Here is a 23,192-nt window from a genome sequence, read left to right as displayed (position 1 = left end):
GTGGCATAAACATATTTTATGTAACCAAGCATGCTGTCATGAAAAACAAACAAACAGAAAAGCTAATAATAATTTGAGATCTCCAATTATTCATTTGTGCACAGTAAGAAGACATATAGTTAAACAATATTAACACATAACACAACATTGTTTAACAGACAAAAGTGCTCCATCCAGTCCATATAGCTCCATCCAAGATCAAAAAATAAACTGCATTAAATCCAAGCAGCTCGTTCCGATTAAATAAGGCCTGACAACCTTAACAGTTAATGATGCACGACAGGGGGCTACTCAATGGTATATGTGCACGACTGATGGCAGATAAAACCAGCCAGCATTGCTTAACCATTTCCAATGCAGCATCCCAAGAGTGTAAAGGGGACAAAAGTAGTGAATGGTTTAACCTAACAATATCTATATGATGAATTCAATATCTGAAGCAGCTCAGTACTGCTGCACAGCTGCCGGCCTGCAGCTCACACTACTCCCCAGACGGTTGAGAAGCTTTTGAGATACCTCATCTTGTCAAAGACTTTCATTCAGTTCACAGTATTTCTTCTGAAAAAACTGCTCACAGTGAGATTTCAGAATTTTTCAGAATAACAAGGAGAGTGTCTCTAGAAAGACACACGTTGCTGTCAGAGGTAGAGATATCATAGATGGATATCTCAAAATTGAGTGAACAAACCCTTTAATAGTGTGGCCTTGTAAATGTATTCTGTATAGGCACTGTGTCTTTCAACAAAACACCAGCTTCATACAGTACATTAAGTGTTGAAAAGACAGCTTATAAGAAAATGCAAGTATCCACTTTCTTTATCAGACTAGTTATCAATGGCAGATAATGACATGGAAATGAAATTGACAGTGATTGCTTTGCTATTTAAAATATGCTAATGCAATAATCCTTATTCAATTATTTCATTTAAGAAATCAATGTACCCTTATTTATCCAACATTTGGCTGCTAATGGCTATTACATATGCATCGGACATTTTATATTCCAAGGTGATTCCCCAGCTATAGTACACAATATTTTACCGCATGTACTCCTACTGCGACTCAAAGTGTTGACACTGTGGTAGGCCAATATTTACCAAGCCCTCTGTGCGCCTGGATATGTTTTTCCATTTCTAATTGGAATTTTAATTGCAATGAGGATTAAGGCTGAGTGTTATGGATAACTGAAGCTGACAAACAGAGAATGCTGCAGGTGACATGCACTGGACTCATTTTTTTCCCTCCCTGTTTTGCTTCAACTTCATAGGTCTCTTATATGAAAACATGTTCAGTATTTAGGGCTAATACAAGGTTTTAATCTTTGGTGGTTTTGTGGCGGCAGGGGTGGGGATTGTGGAAAGGCTACTCGTTAGTTTGCATGTTCAAAAAAGGACTGTACTTTGAGGAATAATTAGAAGTGAGGAGGATACTGTGGAGAAATGGAATAACAAATGGAAGTTAACAGTCACAATTTCAATGTTAAAGATGGTTCAGTTTCAACCACTCTTCTACAAGTCTGGATATTGTTGGGAAAAAAATGTTACATCTTATTTGGCATGGAATGTTTGAGCCAAAAGCCTTTCTCTCTCTCTTTCTCTCTCTCCCCTGTCACCTTATTGAAGAATGTGTTCCTATTACTGTTGCTATTATTTGTTGAACACCTTCATAATCCACTGATACCTGTGACTGTAGATCACCAACATGAGTTTAAAGGAATACTCTGCCAACATGCCTTGACATACTAATAATGTAACATGTTTAGATGACGACAGGAGCTGTGATCTGTGTTAAAGGTGATCTATTACTGCATCTCAACATTACATTTGCCTTAATCATTTTGCTTTGCATGGTATATGTATTTGTGTTTTCTGAAGATTCACTTTTTCGCAGTGTTTATCTGCTGAAAAATAAATCTACAGTATTTTCTAATTTCCTAGTAATTATAGAAATGATCTATTGACATGAAAGTATTCAATTGAGCTTTAGTGAAACAATAATCACACTTAGAAACTGACCCAAAAAGAGAGTAACGTTCCCATACAATGTCACTCCATTAGATGGCTGTAATCAGTTATCAGCCTCATAGATATGGGTTAGAAGGTTAAGCAGTTTAGAGCATCGGTAAAAAAAAACCTACACACATAGGACTTTTAGCCGACTTTTGTTCATGTGTGAAACTAAAGATCAAAGATAATTTGTTTACGCAACATAATTAAAGAGGTACTTTTTGCCTCATCCAGCGGATTTCAGTGGACCTCCGAGCTCTGCCACAGAGGGAAGCCAATCACAGTGAATCTCTGCCATGATACAGAGCTGGATTTCAATCAGCAAAATATCTCTTTAACCTATGCATGTATGTAATACACTTAACCTATTTAACATAGTTAGGTAAAGCAAGGCAAATTCATTTATATAGTACATTCCATAAACAAATGCAACCGAAAGTGCTTTACGGATTGCACTGGTAAAATCACAAGAAACAAAATGATTAAAACAACCAACCATTCCAGCCATTCTGGATCAGCTGAAGCCGATTTTTAGGCAGACCTGTGAACAGTCCATTGTAGTAGTCCAGCCTGAAAAGCATGTACATGTTTCTCCATATCATGCGGCGACAACAAGTCTCTAATCTTTAAAATAATTTTAAAGTGGTAGAATGCTGTTTTAGTTAATAATTTAATGAGATTACTGAAATTTAGTTTAGAATCCAGGATAGCCCAGACAAACTTAACTTGCAACATGTATCTTAAATTCCGTTATAAATTTATTTTAACCGAAACCATCATCTTTCTTCCATCTTTACTTGCAATACAGTGATGGAGCTTAGCGTGTGTTTAGGCAGAGTTCTGAAGATGCACTTGCACAGCTGATTGGTATCAGCTGCTTCATTTATGCTTGAAAATCAGTGGCTCCTTCATCTGCTGCTTGGCTGCCAGCAGACATCCAATCGTATGCATGCAGTTGCACAGAGCAGCCATTATAACCTCACATATACCCATTACTCTGCTAACATCTTCATGCCAGCAACATTTGGCCCTCCACCACCACATATTCATCTTTATGTGTTCAGCTTTTGGTATTGTTGACTTTTTTAAGACCTAATGCTAATGTATGTGTTTAAGGTGTAATTAGTTCTCCCCATGGAATCCTCATTCAGATTGCTCTGATCCTTTGAGAATCCCATCAAAGAGTGACTCTTTCCCACCAAATCTAAGTGTAGACACCATATACTATACATGGTTACAAAAAGCTGTGTTTTTGCTGTTATGTTCAATGTTACTGTTAAATGTTGCCAACCTCCGTGTTTTTTTTTAACATTTGCTGGCTAATAATCCCCTGTATTTGACACTCAGAGAATAAGCAAAGCACATAAGCAAACAAAAATAAAACAGTCTGCACCCTGCTTAGTCAGTTTTGAGAATGACATCACATAATCTGTTCTTCCGGAGCTTGTCTTAATTGAGCTGTTGATTTTGGTGCAATAAATAGAGTCAGTGAAAAACATCATTGTTGAAACGATGCAGGAGACGCCATCTTATTTAACTACACTGTATTTGATGAAACTGCAGAAAGGTCACTGTAGCCTGGAAAGCCCATTTTTAAAAATGTCCAGAATTTAGTGTTATGGTCATATTGTGATGTGACTAATCATTAATGTCAGACAGATGACTCCCCTGGCATAATTCTATTAATTAATAATGGCATTGCCTCCACTGCAGCTGCGAAATGTCTCTCAGGTTTTATACCCTGGAGAAAAAAATTGACTAGGCACCTGTGTCTGCCTTCGTTTTGATTGGCGGTAATTATCTTAGTCATCAAAAGGATTAGAGTAGAAAAAATCTTCTGTCAGGAATATTAGACAGTCTGAGGCGCAATTTACCACAGCTTCAGCGTTTCTGTCACTCAAATCAAGTTTGTAAAAGACGTCTGCACTTAAGTCAAAGCTATCTGCCCTGTTAGTGCTTTCCCATTTTAACAGACACTCAGCAGGGTGCCTGATATACTGCCAAAGTGCAGAGCAGTGTCATATGAAGGGAATCCTTTCATGTCTTCCATGAGGTTTTCACCCTACTGATAAGCCAACAACATTGCTTTATTGCTGGCAGACTTTAATTTCTCTGTTATGATGTATATGACTGGTGCTGTCAGATGAGACACAACTTGATTGCATGTAAATCCTCTTGGTTATGGACCTGACTGATTACATTTGGTTTCGAATCAAATCATGTTAGTTTGAAAGTGTACAGGGTGAAATGTCAAATTAGGAACATCACTCAGTGTGTTAACATGCAGTTTAAAAACCTGATTATGTTCGGATTAAGGCAATACGCTGGTTTTTCAAGCGCCATGTAAACACTGTACCCCGGGTATAATCAGAGTGTTCATAACCCCTTTAATAGTCCTAGATAACTACTTTAATAACCGGGGTATTCATGTATGTAAACAGCTTATCCAGAGTAATATCGGTTAACCTGTCTGCGCATGCTTCGTGGGTTATAACTCCCCCTGCCCAGTCTGTGGCAGTGGCTTTTGAACTCGGACATAGATTCAATCAGGAAGCAACGGCGCCAAAAAAAACGTGAAAAAAACACACAGGCGTATCTTTAAACAAAGGGACGACTTTGCCATGGCAAGTAAGGGCGCACTCACACTGTCCTTCCGCACCGGGCCAAAACCCTTTTTTCAGCTAAAGCCTAGTGCGTTTGAGCAGTGTGAGTGCACCCGCTCCGCGCATAACTGCGGACAGCGGGCCGTCCACGGCCCGCCTGAGAGAGGTGGGCTTTTGTAGAGCCTGTTTGCACATGTACGAGCACGAGCGTGCGCATGTGTACGAGGACGAGCATGAGGCCTACGGCGTTTCTGACGTCTTTTATGTGCGCCTGTTCGGACATAGAAAATAGAAGAAGGGACCATGCGCGGACGTTTAACAACAACAACAATGGCGGCGAAAGGTTCACGTTGGTGTGATGCGGAGGTGGAGTGTTTACTGCAGATTTTGGTCGGATGAAAATATTAAAAAACAGTCGGACAAGACACACAAAAACTCTGAGGTCTATGGAAAGATTTGTAAACAAAGTGACGCATCGCGATGACGTCAATCAATGCGTGTGACGTGTTACGGCGTGATGACGTATAGGCAGCAAGAAGCATTCGCCGAGGCCCAGGCAGTGTGAGTACAAACGGGCCTGGGGCGCGGGGGGAGAGGAGCCCGGGGCGCGGTGCGGAAGGACAGTGTGAGTGCGCCCTAACATCACTACCAAGAAGACCCCTTTTTGTCATAATTCTGTCCAAAAGTCATCCACTTTTGATTTTGACAAAGGGGAACCGGAAGAAAAAGTCATATTCTGACCAGTTGTACGTTGGCAGAGCACCACCAACTGTACCGGAGGTCGAGCTACTCCCATCATTTTCCCAATTTGTTCATTTGGGTTACTGCTGTGTATGTAAACACACTGACTGCATGTGACCATCAAAGGAAAATCACGGCTAAATGTCAACAAGAGAAGAAAAGGTTGAACGACTATCAATCAACCTTTATCTTGCCAAAATAAAGTCAGAAGTCAGGCTTTATTCCAGTACTGTACATCCAGACTAGCTTGCATGTAAAGGTTCAGTCAGGCCCTTTATTTCCATCTACATTTATGAAAAGGGAATTAAATGTGTGTGTGTGCTTTTGTTTTTCTGGCTTTGTAACTTAGAGTTTAAATCGTAAGAGTAAGGATATTTTTGGAGAGTAAAAACCCTTAGCCAGTCTTTGCTTCTTCAAGGGACTGTTTAAGGGTTATGTGCATGTTAAAATTAGGTTTCATGGTAAGGGTAAAAGTTATGGCGTACATGCTACTCTAATGAAGGTCCTTACAAGGACAAGGTCCTCCCTACTACATTAATGTTAATTAAGGACACAAACCTGTTCACACAATCTCATAACGGAGTCATCTCACATCTGGACATAAAAACAGGCTGTCCCTACAAGGTTAACTACGTATTTAAGGGATAAGACCTGGTTTTAGAAGTAAGAAGCCCTTTCACAAATGCACTGCAAATCATCCAGACATACTGTACCAGCCGCAGCTATATGTGGAACAGACATTTAACAGACTTTACCCTGCCAGCTCCCTAGAACAAGGTCTGTGTAAACTATGATTGAGTGTGAACACAGCCTGTCATTGTCATACAGTATTCACTGTGAACGAGTGGGCGTGTGGATGATGTTTTTATTATGCAGCTGGCATGAAAAAGAAGGTTGAGTTATATGTAACTAGAGAGACAAAGAGATTCTGGAACTGACATGAGACTACATCGTGTCCTGCCTCCTGTGTGACACGGACAATCTCCTGTTGTGTGCTACATGTGTGAAAAGGCAACTCCAGTCTTGGCAATGACATTCTTAGGGCGCACTCACACTGTCCTTCCGCACTGGGCCAAAACAGGTTTTACGGGTAGCTTGTTTGACCAGTGTGAGTGCAACCGCTCTGCGCCTAGCTGCGGCCAGCTGGCCGTCCACAGCCCGTTTGAGAGAGGTGGGCTTTTGTAAAGCGTGTTTACACATGTACGAGCACGAGCGTGCACATGTGTACGAGCACGACGCCTACGGCGGGTCTCACGTTGTTTTATGTGCACCTGTTCGGGCATAGAAAAAAAAAAAAAAGACGGACCATGCGCGGACTTTTACCAACAACAATGGTGGCGAAGGTTCACATTGGTGTGATGCGGAGGTGGAGTGTGCACCCTTAGGTCTCCAACAATGCTAATAGGTTAGGATAAGGCTGGGGTCAGGCATGTAGTTTTGATGGTCAAGGATAAGGTTAGTGACAAGGACAATGCATTCCGTTAATGGGGGTCCTTACCACCTTAAGCATAGAAAAACTAACATGCCAATGCTTGCATGTTTGCAGCAGATGTTTTTTGCATCAATATACATATGCCTGTTAGTGTGCGCACATGTGTGTTTGTGTCTCTGTGTGTATGTCTAACTATCAAGCTCACACTAACATACTAATAGGAACATCTATTCAGATGGATCTGCAATAAATACAACCTTTCTGAAGCTTCAGATGATCAGGTTTTATTCAGGTGTTGATTTAACTCTTGGATTCATTATGTTATGGGATATTGGATTGTAATACCATAAGAAAGATGGTAAGTAAGATTGTTAGTAAGTAAAGTTTGTATAGCAACTTTCAATGGTTGATGTCACATATTGCTTCACAATAAGGGCGCACTCACACTGTCCTTCCGTACCGGGCCAAAACAGGTTTTACGGGTAAAGCCTAGTTCGTTTGACCAGTGTGAGTGCAACCGCTCCGCGCCATGGCCCGTTTGAGAGAGGTGGGCTTTTGTAAAGCGTGTTTTCACATGTACGAGCACGAGCACGAGGCCTACAGCGGCTCTGAAGTCATTTAATGTGTGCCTGTTCGGACATAGAAAAAAAAAAAAGAAGACAGACCATGCACGGACATTTAACAACAATGGCGGCGAAAGGCTCTGGTTGGTGTGATGCGGAGGTGGAGTGTTTACTGCAGATGTGGTCGGATGAAAATATTCAAAAACAGTTGAACAAGACGCACAAAAACTCCGAGGGCAGCGGGGGGAGAGGGAGGGGGGGACAAGTACCCTAAAGCCCGGGGCACGGTACGGGCTGACCGTGTGAGTGCGCCCTAAGAAACCCAAGCAAGACACATAAAAATATACAATATAAGGGTGGGCTTAATACAATTTAACAAAGGCAAGAGATTGGTCTTGAGCTACCATGGATCTAAAATCTAAAGGCACTGAGTAACACGTTTTAGAAGCCAGTCTCAAAGGCACAGTCTACTTTAGTTTGAAGCCTGAAGCGTCAGCTGTCCCCAGTGCTGGTGATTGCCTAGCCATACAGAGTTGTAACAGCGATCACAGGGGTCTTGAATTGGATTTGCCTACTTTGTGTACCTGCCAGCCCAGTTTTCCCCGCTTCTTCTCCCTGTAATGAGTCCTGAGCCTGTCAGATATCTACCATTAGAATATGAGAATGCACAAAAACATTTAGACGGCAAGATTAATCTATTATACATTTCATGTTTTGCCTATATTCTGTATATATCAGATAAGACATGAAATGTTTCTGAGAAAACCATCCTGCTGCTATTGTCAGCAGGGAGCAACAGTGAGACCAACAGAGAGCGAAGAAGACGGAGCAAGAGAGGAAATGATAATGAGAGTCAAAGAAAGAGGGAGGGAAATGATGAGAAGAAGGAGGAGGGAACAATAAAAAAGACAGGGAGGCGGGGGAAATGATGAGACTGCAAAAGACAGACTGAAAGAAAAAATATTATTTCTCAGTGAATCACTGATAACAAAGTGCCACGTTCAATATAACTTTGGAGCACTCAATATATTTATCAGCCAAGGGTAATGTTAAACATGTCACATTGTGTGAACACCTTTTTTTGTTTTTTAAAAGGAAAAGCAATGTTTTATTACAACTTCTGAATGACAAATGTAACGTGGCACAGTTTCACTTGGATAACAGAGAGAGGAATATAACACCTCATATAATGAGGGAAGTGGATTTCACTCAAAATGTTATATATCTACATCATCCCATAATCCTGTTGGTTGGTTGCTTTGTTTTGTTGTTGTTGTCTGTTCTGAGAAATATGTGGTGTTCTGGGAACAGTTACTGACAAGTAATCAACTACTCAGTTATGAATTACTCAAAAGCAAGTCATTAAGAAGAAGAGGAAAACATACTTTATTAATCCCAGAGGGGAAACTTAATGTTTCCACAATGTTATTTTACATATTACACACACACACACACACACACACACACACACACACACACACACACACACACACACACACACACACACACACACACACACACACAGTAGGGCTGCCTGTGGAAATGCGGATGGGGATGCAGTGCCTTGCTCAGGAGCACCTTGGTAGTGCCCAGGAGTAAGTTACATCATTTACATCACACACTTTACAACCTTAACAATTTAAAGCTTCCATGTGGCATAGAGACATAGCACAATAAAATCCTGCTCACACCAGAGATCAATCAAAGAGCTTTGACTCACAAGTTCTCTAGACATTTAAATGAACCAATTTGTTTTCTGAAAATAAAATAAATAAAAATCACTATCTTACATATAATCACTTCATCTTCTCCATGGGTTAACCTGTAAATCGATTGGAAGGGATGCGGACAGATGTCTGACATAATAACACCAGCACAGCCTGCGGTGATATCACTGCTAAAGAGTTCCAATTTTCAGAAGACAAACAATCCAACAGGCAAACATACCCTGGATGGCGAACAATGACATTTTGTGTTCGTTTTATCAGAGCAAATAAATATTAGCTTATCGCTGATGGAGGCCTGTGGGCCGAATGCTGTTTGTGATTCCGGGGATCAAGTGCCGCAAGGCCCAAAGGCGTGTTGTTGCTTTCCATCCGCAGTCTCCCAATGAGAAGGAGTCTATCTCCCTGACCTCAGCTAACACCCCTAGACATGCTGATAATCACTGAATATTTATCATATATTCTCTTTCTCTCTCTCTCTCTCTCTCTCAAACATACACACATACACACACACACACACACACAGTCTCCCTCTCACCCAAGAATCATCCAAATACACATGTGATCAATCTAACTCTCACATACGCTTTTTGTCTCAAAAACACATTGTCAAAGAAAGACACATAAACAGTGTAACCCGTGAACACATATGCTTTCTCCCCCTCACACACACACACACACACACACACACACACACACACACACACACACACACACACACACACACACACACACACACACACACAAACCAGGGCAATTTAATATTTTGTAAAAGATGATGCAAGTGTGTTGTAACTTTCAAGGGCTGCAACAATAGACGTACAATTGTTTAGTTTTTCGGGGGTTAAGGAAGAACAATATGTTCCAAGATGTCTCCAGTTTTGCTCATACCGACGAGTTTGGTGATTTCAACTGACCCTGATAGTACACTCATCTCATCTCATCAACTCGAAACGTCTCCTAAAGAATCCTCCCCAGGTATTGAGTCTGGTTGAATCTTTTACATTTTAGTCATTTTTTTCGAATGTTGTTTTTCAGAATGAGAAACTGTAGCTGAGTAGTCAGAGTCCTTGACTAAAAAGCATGAAGTTCCAATCAGTCAAAATGCCTGTAATGTAAATTACAACATCGCTATGGAAAACCAAATGTCGATTGTTTGGACTTCATATTTGTCCAAGTGAAACTGTATATTCCTCGGGGTGAGCAAAAATCTGATTTTCATGTTCTTTAAAAGCGTATAATATTGAACTGAAATATAAGGCTTGCAAGTCAGCACCTCCGAGTCTAAAGCTATGGTTCTCTGCAGGAAAACTGTGGAATGCTCCCTCTGGGTTGGGAGTGGCTGCTGCCTCAAGTGAAGGAGTTCAAGTATCTCGGGGCCTTGCTCAGGAGTAGATCAACAGGCGGATTGGTTCTGCGTCAACAAAAATGCAGCCGTTGTACCGGACCATTAAGGTGGAGAGGGAACTGAGCCAGAAGGCAAAGCTTTTGATTTACCAGTTAATCAATGCTCATCTCATACGTCCCAAAAGCTCATGAGCGAAAGAATGACACTGCGGATACAAGCAGCCAAAATGAAAATTTCCTCTGCAGAGTGGTTGGGCTGACCCTAAGAGATAGGGTAGAAGCTCAGACATCCAAAGGGAGATTGGAGTAGAGTCACCTTCACGTCGAAAGGATCCAATTGAGGTGGTCTTGGCATCTGATCAGGATACCTCCTAGGCACCTTACTTTGGAATTTTTCCAGGCATGTCCAACTGGTAGGACATGCCAGAGTAGACCAAGTTCACACTGGGAAGATCATACAGTATATCTCATCTGACTTGGGAACTCCTCAGGATCTGAAAAACTGGAAAACTTTGCTTGGGTGATTGATGTCTGGATTTTTGTTCTTAGCCTGCTGGCCCCAGAAAAGCATCAAAAAAGTGATTGCATGTAAGGGTTGCATTTAAAATGGCTATTATTGATTTGACACACTTTACACTACATCACCTGACTACCTCCTTTGCTCCCATCATAATGACTACAGCCACAAGAGGTCCCTGCCACTATAAACATGAATATGGATCGTAATAAGATGCTTGTACAAAGGACTACGGAGTCGTCTTTTGTAGTGAAGCAAAGTCTGAGGAACCTCATTAATTTTTTTTTGTGGAAATCTCATGATTTCCCTGTGCTCCAATGCTTACCCTTAATAATCCTATTTTAAGGGAACGATTTACATGTGTTTTAACAAATATCCACAATGCTTTCATTAAGGTGATTATATTCTATGAGATATCAAGCCCAAGGCAGATTTTGGCATCTGCTGAGAATTAAAACCTTACAAAGAAAGAAATAATCAGTTTTTCTCAAACATTCATTTTACCCTCTTATCTCTGGGTAGGATTAGTGCATGGTAGAGAATAAACTCATGACCTGTAATTCACATTATTGAATCTCAAACTCAAGATTTCTTCACAATAGTTCCAGGGACTTTGTTCATCACTCTCTGTGAATGTGAATTATCCATTTATTTAAGTGCACACCTATTGGGATGCCATGTAGGAACAAAGGGCAAGATTAGTATTCAGCTGAAATTAAGCTTTCATGTATCACCCACAGAGGGGAGGTGTACACTTAATTGTGGCTCATATTGTTTAGAATTGATTTGTCCTTATCATTGCAAGACAGTTAGGCAGGGATTGCAACTTGGCACTGTTGGAAGGTGACTGCCATTTTGAAAACTCTGTCAACGATAGTCATCAGTGGTTTCTAATCCCTTGAGCTGTTTTGGTATGCAGATGTTGCCATAATAATAGTGATAGCCTCATCTCAAGAAACAGTTCAAAAGAAATTAGAGAAGTTGCAAGAGTCATATTAAAAGAGGTCGTTCTCTTACTCTCAAGTAAATTATTGGTTATGAAGAGGCATGGCCTTGGCTTTTGCAAGGTAGATAATACAAATTTAATTGAAAAAAGCATGAATCCTGACAATGAATACTTAGAGAAGAAAGTTTCCATTTAGTGGATCGGAGCAAAGTAAAAACAAACTACTAATAATATTGAGAAGCCATCTATATGTAAACCCAGTTTGACAATGCTTGACAACAGCTTTAGCAGTGTTAGTTCCACTCCTTGACTATGTGATGGAAATTACAATTAACATGTTTTGGGGTTTGCTGTTCCCTTTATCATGTTATTAAAGAAAAGCCAAAACTTGTTTGGTGTTTAATTTTTGTTGACTGAGTTTTCTCATAATATTACATAACAACTGATACTCAATCAAGAAAATGCTGTTTCATGTCGTGATGCCAGACAAATGAGTCAACTGGGCGGATTCAAAGGTTTGGAGGTTTGGAAAAACTTCAAGCCACTTCCATTTCCATTGATTATTTAGAGTCTCTCTGATCCCTAGTGGACAAAAAACAGGTCAATGCATTGTTAAAGTTACAACTTAAAACAAACTTGCAGCAGGTAAATAAAATAGACTGCATGTTGTTTGCCACAGTTACTGTACGTGCTTTCAGCAGCCTTGGCTTCTTTCGATTGATAGCTACGTGTGCCAGCCAATAAAGGCGACTCCATATGGCTCTGTGAATATGATTTGGAGTATTTCTGCCCCCTAGTGGTAAACAAATCAATTACTTAAGCTTTAAACTTACACATCCAAACAAACATACAGTAATTCAATTGAAATATCCAGTAAGTGTTGGTGCTATCGTCTCATCTCATTAGGGTTAGGGTTAGTCACAGTTTTCTGGACCAAAGTATGATGAATGTAAGTTAGAAGGCACAAATTACTTGCCAGGGATGAAAGACAGAAGAAAATAAATTTTGATTAGGAGGATCTGCTACTACCTTACTTTTTCCCAACTTGCCACATGGAAAACATACCAAATGGTTAAATCTCTCTGTGTATATATTTTATTTTAAAACACCTAAATGTACTGCAATACCTCAACTACCCACAGTACTTAAATGACTTTTCAAAGGCTTCCACAGGCTCAGTTAGGAAAGCAGTTGACTCAGTCAGTTTCCTGAGTACTACCATCACAAATACCCTCAAAACAGAGGGGAATAATCAATAATGCCTATCAGTGGTTATTCTTCTTGCAGACACCACGGAGGGTCAATACTTTGCAGCAAATCATGGCTTATTCTCATAGATCAGTGGTGAAAAATAAATCACATCTCCCATTGGTGCTCTCTCCTCAACACAAGTGAATGAAAGACTGATCCATTAAACCCCCATTCCACAATCACTGTCAAGATCAGTGGCCTCATTTATAAGACATTGTGTAGGAGCCAAATAATTGTGCATAAAAAAACAAAAAATGGCATGCATAAAAAAAACTGGGCGTATGAACACCTGCAGGCAATCTTCCCTTTATAAATCAGTTTACACAGTATACCTGGGAATGTTCGCACATGGATCAGCCTCATATCCCCCTATCTTCTAGGGCTGCATATTATCTACAACCTCACGGTACAATACGAGTCACGATACAGAGGCCACAATACAGTATGTATAGAATAATTGGTGCGCACATTCACATGTCAAGTTTGTTTTTAGCACAACTTTTGTGTGGGAAGTGGTGTACTGTTTTGTGCATAAGCAAATAATGAATAAGACTCAAGGTCTGTTGTGGGTAAGCAAGGAATTATGACTGCAAAACTGTTTAACTTATAGGCTCCACTTCTGCAATCTATCCAGAGGTTTTACATAATAAGCCTCACTGATTGATGACTAGTTTGCTATCTAACATCACAGTCCTTGTTTAATATGTTATTAACGTATGATGAATTATCTTTGCATACATAATGTGAATAAATATTTGTGTATTTTGCCTGGACTCTAGAAAGGTAAAGCGGAATCAACAAGGAGATAAAAAAAAGACCATCAATCTGATAAAACCTCCTTTAACTCTCTTGGCCTCGGAGGATGTCATATAATGCAATCACAAGATGACACCACCACCACACAGGGCTTATTGTTGCATCATCAAGTCTTAAAAAGTAAGTGGGCAGCTGTATGTATCTCAAAACTATGTATCAAAAAACTTAGCAGTATGACTAAATGTCTTCAAGACCAATCAGCCGATACCTGAACAGGTTCTCTTGAAGTCCCGATGTTCGGTAACTTATCCTACTACAACTGACCATACGCAAATGAACATACTTTCTGCAGTCACTTTCTGCTACTCCGTTTATAAAACCTTCTTCCACATTATCCCAGTGTAAAAACTCAGTGCTTGATTCAAAGCCATATAAGATCGGGCTAAAAATGATCCTAATTATGTCACAAACCTTCTCATTTCATAGAAATACAAAAGCAATAATAAATAAAATAATAAATGCCTTAGATATATTTAGTATTTGATAAACATAGGTTTGGTGCCAACACTATATACTTTTAATGGCATTTATAGTCTGCAGTGAATGATGATGACAGCGAGTATGATGGTTTATGCAGTGAAAAACTGTTTGCCCTCGCAACAGTGTCACGTATTGTCTTTCTTTATTGAACACAGTATAATAATGTGATGTGTTTTAAATGTGAGTTTAATGCAGTAGGTAAGGACATATCTGCAGCATTGTTCTGTCTTTTGATTTGAATCCCAATGTTGTCTTGATGATAATGTACACATATATACTTCATAGTGGCTTGAAAAATAGTATTTTTATTCATTTTTTTAACCTAATTTGGGACTCCAAAATAGACATTCAGCAGTTGCAACCAAATGACTCTTCCATTAGGTCATTCAACTCAGGCCAGGTCCTGATTCTGGCTGTAGGCAAGTGTACAGTATGCAGTTCAGCCATGAAATTTTACTCTTAATCTACTGCCTTTCCCCCATGCAGTCCCATGGGACATGTGCCACTATTTTCTTTGCACGGGACCTTTAGATTGTTTTAAAATATGTGCAAATGAGCGCAGGCTGTGATTATCATGGTGCTAATGATGGCGTAATACTAAAACATTTATTTTCACTGAGCTCCAGGGAGGTCAGAGTCAGCTACATAATAGCAACCTCTGGACGTGTTAGGGAGATGGTACCTGACTCAAAGACACTCAGTTTGGCAGATACTACGCTGAGATATACAGTAAATAATGAAACAGTTATTTTTCCATCTCCTTATTCATCCTGGTGACCTCATTTTGTTTTCTGAATCACTAGAATAAGGTTAAGTGGTAAAAGAAAAGGTCAACAAATGTCTAATTAGTGTAGGACATTTTACACCTGCAATAAATCAACCCTGCAATAAAAAAATGCATTACTTATCTCGACTTTAACCCACTTTTTGTTGACCGTGTTTTCATACGAGGAAGGTATAACATTTCATCTTTAAATGTAATTCCATTGAAAATCATCTTAGGCTCTTTTTTGGCAAATAGATTCATCAAATAAGCCATTGAGATAATTTTTTTTGTGTATAAACTATTAACGAAGATATTCCGGGGAGTTGCTAACAGCCGGACATGGCTAAAACTGATTAGCTCGGGCAGTACGGTGAAGGCATTAAAACGGCCTTTTTAATCACTAATATTGCTCAAACAACACCAAACCTCTGCAGTAGCATAAGAGTCCTTACACATAAAACGGATGAAAGACTTACCAACTCGTACCAGCTCCTTTCATAGTAAAGTCCATTCAAGTCGATTAAGAAAACACGTAAACGTTTTGGTTTGTTGCAGTTTGGTGAAATATAAATTATTAATAGAATGGTAAAAGGTTTGGAAATGTTAAGCGAGATTTCAGGGTGCAAGGAAATTTGTTGCCAGAAGGGGTAGAATCCTCTATAGCAGTCACATAGCGTGTTGTGGTATTCAATGATTCCAGGCCACGGCGAAAAATGTCACTCTCTTGGCAGCATAAACATTCTTCTTCGGTGCCCATGGGCTCACAGGCACACCGAAAAATGCCTGCACACCCAGACTGCTCGACCTCCTCCGCTGGCTGTTCTCCCATCCTCCGACCTCTTTCATCCTGCTGCTGCAGCTCTTCCTCTGTGTATTCTTGTTCAAATAGGTATGGGCGCCCATAGAAATCGTAGAACGCATCCGTCTGATCGAAATCAGTTGACTCAGCCACTTCAGTTCCTATGAGTGAGTGTTCAATCTTGCCGTCTAGTAATGCTTGGACACTAACATGACCCACTGACCTATAGTGAGCTAAAGCTATCTACCTGTAGCTACCTGTAGCCTGTACCCCTTCTGGCAACAGACGTCCCCGAACCCTGAGATCCCGCTTTCCAAACCTTTTACCATTCTATTGTTAATTAATATTTCAACAAACTGCCACAAGCGAAAATGTTTACGTGTTTTCGTAATCGACTTGAATGGACTTTACTATGAAAAGTGCTGGTACAAGTTGGTAAGTCTTCCAAAACACACTTTTAATAAACTCCTGGTTCACTTACAACGTTGTTGGTGTTTTGTTTTATGTGTAGGGACTCTTATCATGCTGCTGCAGAGGTTTGGTGTTGTTTTGAGCAGTATTAGTGGTTAAAAAAAGCTGTTTTAATGCGTTCACCTTACTGCCCCGAGCTAATCAGTGTTAGCCACATCCGACTCGGCTGTTTGCGACTCCCCGGAGTATCTCCATTAATAGTTTACACACGCAAAAAAAATATTTGCTGAAAAAGACCTGGGATTGGATGATTTTACGCTGGAATTACACAAGTCCCAAAATCTCCCTGGTATTTGGAGATGCGTCTGTAGAGACTATCTGACCTGTTTGTTCTATATGGACCCTTAGGGTGGCAACGTTTATATGATTCCTGCCATCAGTCTTTCAGTTGCAGTGCTGAGTTACGGATATTTTCTAAATTGACTGAAGGTGTTTGTCAGGTGGGACTTAGGATAATTTGTTGATGTTCACCTTAGAGAGCATTTCAAATCAGTCAATCCACTTTGGCTTGGCCTGGAGGTAGAGCTACAGTTTTCATGTCTGGGATCAAAGGAGCAAAACTCTCACCTTTTATTGTGCTGCTGTACTATATTTACTGTCACTCAGCTCTATCTGACAGGATTCTGGGTTGCACTCACAGCAACTGTAAATTGTAATTTACAAAAGTGTAGCCTCAAGCTGAGCAAATGTAGTAAATTCTGCCTGAAATATGTTAATTTTTGTTCTCCCTGATTTACACTCTGCATATAGCCGCAGCAGTGATCATAACTGTCACTGATGGATATATTTTCATAAACAAAGTTTAGCCTATACTTCAACTGGAGGAAGATTTCACCTGGGGTAGGCTATATCTGTAACAGCCATAAGGTGCAAAATTATAGGTCAATAAAGTGAAAGTGACTATTCTAAATGAATAGGACTGTATGCTATATTTTCCATGCTCAAATAAAAATGTATATGCACATAGATAAATAAAAAAAATATATAATAATAATATAAACAACTTACATCATCTGGCAATGTTGTCCATAGTGTTTTTGAAGATATGAGAAGTATTTAAAGAGTTTTTGTCCTTAAATACTTTATATACAGAGTCATAACATAGAGGAACGTGAGGAAAACTATACTAGGTTGTTCAAGTTTAGAGACAGACGTCAGGCCTGACATAAGCTAGCTAACATCGCAGCTAACAACCAGAACTGGTTGGAATACATCATGAAGGCAGACAGCTGCGTTTTCTTTCAAAAGTATTCATTTATTTTGCTTGTAAGGTTTATTAGCGTTGCCCTGTGTGTCAATTTAGTGGACTCAGTGGACTCCTGCACTGCATATTCCCTGGCTTTTGTTCAAAAAATATTTTTCAACAGAACATAGACGAGCCACACTTCACACCGAGGACATGATAGTGCAGCTAACCACGCGAGAGACCGGATATTAACATGACACCGGCAACTTTATTTTAACGGTGACTGACAGTTTTTAAATATAACTTTGTCAATATTGTGCTTTGTTTTGCCATGACGGTAGATAGTTTACACAGATGACCTTTCCGTTTCTCTAATGTTGGGCTAGTTCTGCTTTGGCTTCAACGCGTAGCTGTCTGGTTATTTCTTCTTGTTCATTACACTTTAAGATGGGCCATTGAGTGTATCTGCTTGTTGATAGTCAAGACACAGTCTTGTTGTGTGACGTTAAAAATGCACGACCACATTTCAGTCGTCTTTACATGGCAAATGTCTAAAGAAAGTAGCACACAGATTTTTCTTTTGTCATTGTTATTTATCATTTTGGGTGGTTTAGCTCTGATGTAAAACTGTCTGAGTGAGCTTCAGGGTCTCCTGCACAACAGAACACCCTTTAATCCAAGATGTGTGCTCCTGCTGTCTGCAGCATCACACTATAATGACTCAGATTCATATGTGGAAAGTGCAGTTGTCCATAATATGCATGTGTAGGATGAAAGACTCAACTGATTGAAAAATCAATATTGTGTCAACCCATATAATTGCTAAAGAAATGATTGGTTAAGTACTACTTATATCTTAACTACAGGTAATTGTCTATTATTGTCGTATTACTTTCTTCTTTTACAAGTGCCACATTTAGTTATAATTTTCTGAGTTAGTTTAATACCATAAAAAAGGTGATCATCACTTAATATAATTTACAGGAATTTAATCAATCATCAAAACTTATAGTAGGGTCAAAGAGATGTCAATCAATCACAGTATGTACATGCCCAAACAGGTGCTTAATTAGGCACAAAAAGAAAACACCTGTGTGGGTGGACCATGGGTATGTAGAGCCTTTAAAACACCCACAAACACATAGTTTAATTACTTAGAATAGAATCATAGGACAGTGTACTATCATTTTAATGCTTTAATGCTCAATGTAATGACTCAGGGGTGTGGATATTTATAGCCTTAATGTTTGTCATAGGTCTGGGCGATATGGCCTATAAGTATAATAATATATAATATATAATAATAATATATATTGCGATGTTTTGAAATCTCCTCTGAAGCACTTCATAAATGCTCAGTTTAACCCTTTAATGTAGGGTTGTCAAACTGATCCAGTAAAGGGCCGCTTTGGCTGCATGTTTTCACTTCAACTAAGGAAGAACACACCTGACTCGACTTATTCAAGCACCTGAATTGCCTTCACAAAGTTGATTTGTTTGATCAGGTGTGTCCTTGCTTGGTTAGTTTGACACCCCGTTTTAATGCAAACAATCACACCAGCATGATAATTCTAGTAGCACCTGAAACACTTGTGCATTGAAACATGATTGTTTCTATTGGAACATTTTTAAATTTACATGCGAAAAGGGGGAAATTACAACCAAATTCAATTGAACAAAATAGTAAGCTATTTATTCAAACCAGACAGTTACACACACACACATGCACAAATGTGTAGTTACTTTTGGACACTGGGTCTTGCAATCCTGTGAATATTATCGGTGAGCCTGTAAACAAAGACTGACCCTGATTCTACTTTTATTACATAGCCCAATCTACAGCACAAAATCTCTGTAGGCTAATAACAGGAATGACAGACACAGAATGCCCTTAATAGTTCTTTATCAAAGAGATATGTTGCTGATTAAATACAACAAGCACACAGAGCTCCCACCGGTTTGGTGCAGTGGAGGCCCGCCAACAGTACACCACGGCTGACCTCCATGTAGACCAAGCCTACATGGAAGTAGAAGTCTTCAAGGGTACCCCATAGGTGGCAACTGCGCAACCTTTTGGCTGCTCAGGAACTGTCAGCAAGCTGGGCAGAGGCGTACATAGCTATTTCATTGTCCACTGAGAGTGTCTCTCCCGTGTATCAAATGCACCCCCCACCCACCCCCCCCCTTGTAGTTAGTTCAGTATTTCTTGCTGTGCTGGAAAATCTAATAATAGTTTAGAGGAATGGAGTGCTTATTTGAAAACCTAAGTAAATAATTGATTACTTGAATGCTAAAGTAATGCTAAGTTAAACGTTTCAACAAAAAGTAATCTGTGTACTGTAACGTATTACCCCCAACACTGCTCATGACCAACTGCTGGTTAGCGGCGGTACACTCCACAGAGAGCTGCAGACTTGTGTTGGTCATCTTGTTCCAGGAATGTGGCTTCATTACAATTACAAGTCCGAGCCTACCACATGGTTGATATAGAAATTAAAAACATCTACTACCACCATCTGTCCATATAGAACATCTACTCAACATATACTCACTAAAGTAATTGCTGAGCTAAAAAAAAATTGGATTCAGGCAGATTCAGGGTATATCACTTTTTTTTGCATGACTTGGCCTTAGGTTTAGGGTGATAGTGCGCTTGTTGTATTGTCAGAAGTATATAGAATATAAAAACATGGTGTTCGGAGGTGTACTTTTGTAAATGTACTTATTGGTGTCACTATTGGTGTTGCTATAGTTTATGTGCCATCGTGCTATACCCTGGTGGAGAATGTTAACTCTGGGTTATAAATAGTTGTCTTATGTCGTGTGTTAAAAGTTCTGACCAGTAGTATGAACGATACACAGTTATTAGAGGTCCCCTTTCAGTACACTCACAGCTTGCCATGACTAGCACTATAGGCTGCGAACAATATTATATATTTTGAATAGTTATAGCACCAGTTTGGCGGTATATGGAAAATTCACATCACCCCGAAAATTAAAACTAGTATACTGGTTCAGACTTTATACTGCCTAGCACTAGTGGTGAGATAATTAGACATGCTGTAAACAAGGTAAGTAAATCACTAAATTTGGAGTTAAAACTGTCGTCAATAATTCCAATAAAAATATTGACTTGGAAAACTAGAATTACAGGAGGCAAGTAAGCGTATAAACTGTGATGGATGTTCACAACAGACAGTTTGGGTAATAACTTTACTGTTTACCTTCCGTTCCAACCAGTTTTGGTTTGTTTAAAACCAGTTTGATTGTCTTAACTGCTCATGTTTATTGTCCCATCTGACTTCTTCTTTTTAGTAAAGTTGCCGAATTCCCATATCTCAGCAATAAACTTTGTAAGACATGTTTTTATTACTGCAATGATGGCCAAAACTACAAAAATAAGACTGTTTCTCTTAAAATATGCCTTGTAGGTAGTAGTTAAAAAAAGAGGCTACAGGAGGAAAAGGGCTGTCGTTAACCATGCAGCTCACACAGCCAGTTCAGATTAAACCACTGAGTCAAATAGTTTTGTACGGGCTGTGCACATGCAAGCCTCAGGCCTGGATGTGTCGACATTAGGAGGTGTTGTGTTAAACTGGTGTTGCGAATGGTGCTTGTAATCACAGAAAAGACTGCCCTCTTGGGTATTATTGTCATAATAAATTGCTTTCAGTAGCCATTCATTTCAGTTCAAGGTTCTCAAAAGCAACAATATGGTGCTGAAAGTTACACATTGCATGATAAATGTGTCAGGAGCTGATCAACTATCCATTGCGCATGCAGTCTGAATGCTGTGCTGGGTACATTTGTTAAAAAGAATAATGATGCATCCGTTGTGTTTTGTAACCCTGGTGATCTATCGATGTATCTTCCAAGAATATTTTCTCAAGAGGCAATCCATCATCTTCTCAATCCACAGTGTCATATTGTGCATTAAAATAGTTGAAGATACACATGGCTTTTTGAAAATGTATTGCATTTGAGCAAGCTTTTCACCTGAAACTCTTCCCATGTTGCGTTTTCTATTGTTGTTTCTTAAGGTGTAATAGCTATAATGCAATTGTATCAGCCTTGCAGCAGAAGGTCAACTTTAAAAGGTTTTCATTACTGAAAAGGTCAGTGCTTCCAGGTGCGAAGCATCACAACAGCAGAGATGGAAAAGTCAAAAGCCTTAAAACAAACATTTAATTGGATGAATTGTCTCTAATTGTATTAGTTTATTTATTTATTTATTTATTTTTTGTCATGTTAACTTGGATACACTTCAAGTGCCCTTACACAGTGTGTTAGAACTTTGGTACACAGGATAAGATTTCTTTATTCAATTAGTCATTTTTAAGTCTTTTTTCATGCTGAATGACTTAATTCCAGCATATTTATGAGCATGTCTCTGGTGAAGGATTATTTGTGGAGTTAAACCAACCAACCAATTAGCCAACTAAGAATTTATTTTATCAAGGACAATCCTATTTTTTGTGCATACCTTGCACACGTGCATAGTGCGAACTCACTTTGCTGTACTATTTCCTCCTGTTTATCTGTGTGTGCATGTGTATGTACATGTATTTCTGTGTGTGGGTGTGCTTATTATGTGTGTGGGCTGTGCCTTCCACTTCCCTGAGCGGTGGCTAGGGGGTGCACTGTGGACACGGTGTGTATGGGCGAGAGAGAGAGAGATAGAGAGAGAGAGAGAGAGAGAGGGAGAGAGAGAGAGAGAGTGTGTCTCAGTAATGTATTCCTGCCTGTGGCTGGGCTGGTCACATGGGGAGAGCAGCCTGTTTAAAACAGCCTCAGCTCGCTCACTCAGAGCAGTGCGAGACACAGAGACAGACGCACACGTTCTCTCTCTCCCTCTCTCTTTCACGCGCGCATACACACACGCTCATGCCCGCAGACGGCAACTTTCCTCTATCGGACTGACAGCACACACGCCGGGATAGACACACTCCCCTTGCTACAGTGGAGAAGAGGATAAGGAGTGAAAGATCAGAAAAAAAAGAAATACAGAAAAGAGGAGGTTCCCAGTGAGTAGCCAATTGATTCTCATAATTTTCTAATTTAGATTTTTGGGACTTTGCTCTTCATCAGCGCTGTCTGACCGGACCTGACAGGGAATTAAAGAGGGAAAGAGAGTTGGATGGAAGGGACATAGGGGGGTGACAGAGGAGAGCGGAGTGGTGCTAGTGCAACATCGGGATGCCTCTCCATCAATCTGTCCCTGTGTCTGTGGGATCTAATGCTCTTAATTAGCAGTGTGCGCTTGGAATGAGAGGAATGCCATTGCGCGGAGCTGGAGTGGCATTTGTTTTGGACTCTTGTGCGTTCCTGTGTGTGTGTGTGTGTGTGAGAGAGAGAGAGAGAGAGGGAGAGAGGGAGAGAGAGAGAGAGAGAGAGAGAGAGAGAGAGAGAGAGAGAGAGAGAATGTCCTCTCTGTCTTTTTGTGTCTTGTATGGCTACTGCATTGTGGTGGTCAGCCGTACTGATGTTGAACAGAATTCCCTTGAGACGTTTAATGATGCTCTGACTATGATTAATAGAAACTTA

General features: G+C 39.9%; 1 protein-coding gene across 1 annotated transcript in view; it reads left to right on the top strand.

The window, feature by feature from the left end:
• The first annotated feature begins 22,485 nt into the window (after positions 1–22,485).
• cntfr (ciliary neurotrophic factor receptor) overlaps positions 22,486–23,192 on the top strand; it is a 257,452-nt gene continuing 256,745 nt past the window's right edge. Inside the window, exon 1 of the mRNA XM_083929421.1 lies at positions 22,486–22,672. The gene's annotated coding sequence lies outside the window, so the exon portion shown is untranslated. The remainder of the gene's footprint in view (positions 22,673–23,192) is intronic.

This window comes from Echiichthys vipera (genome assembly GCF_963691815.1).
Source record: "Echiichthys vipera genome assembly, chromosome: 16".
NCBI lineage: Eukaryota > Metazoa > Chordata > Actinopteri > Perciformes > Trachinidae > Echiichthys > Echiichthys vipera.
Note: the sequence above shows the minus strand (reverse complement) of the source record. Positions and strands in the feature narration are given on the sequence as shown.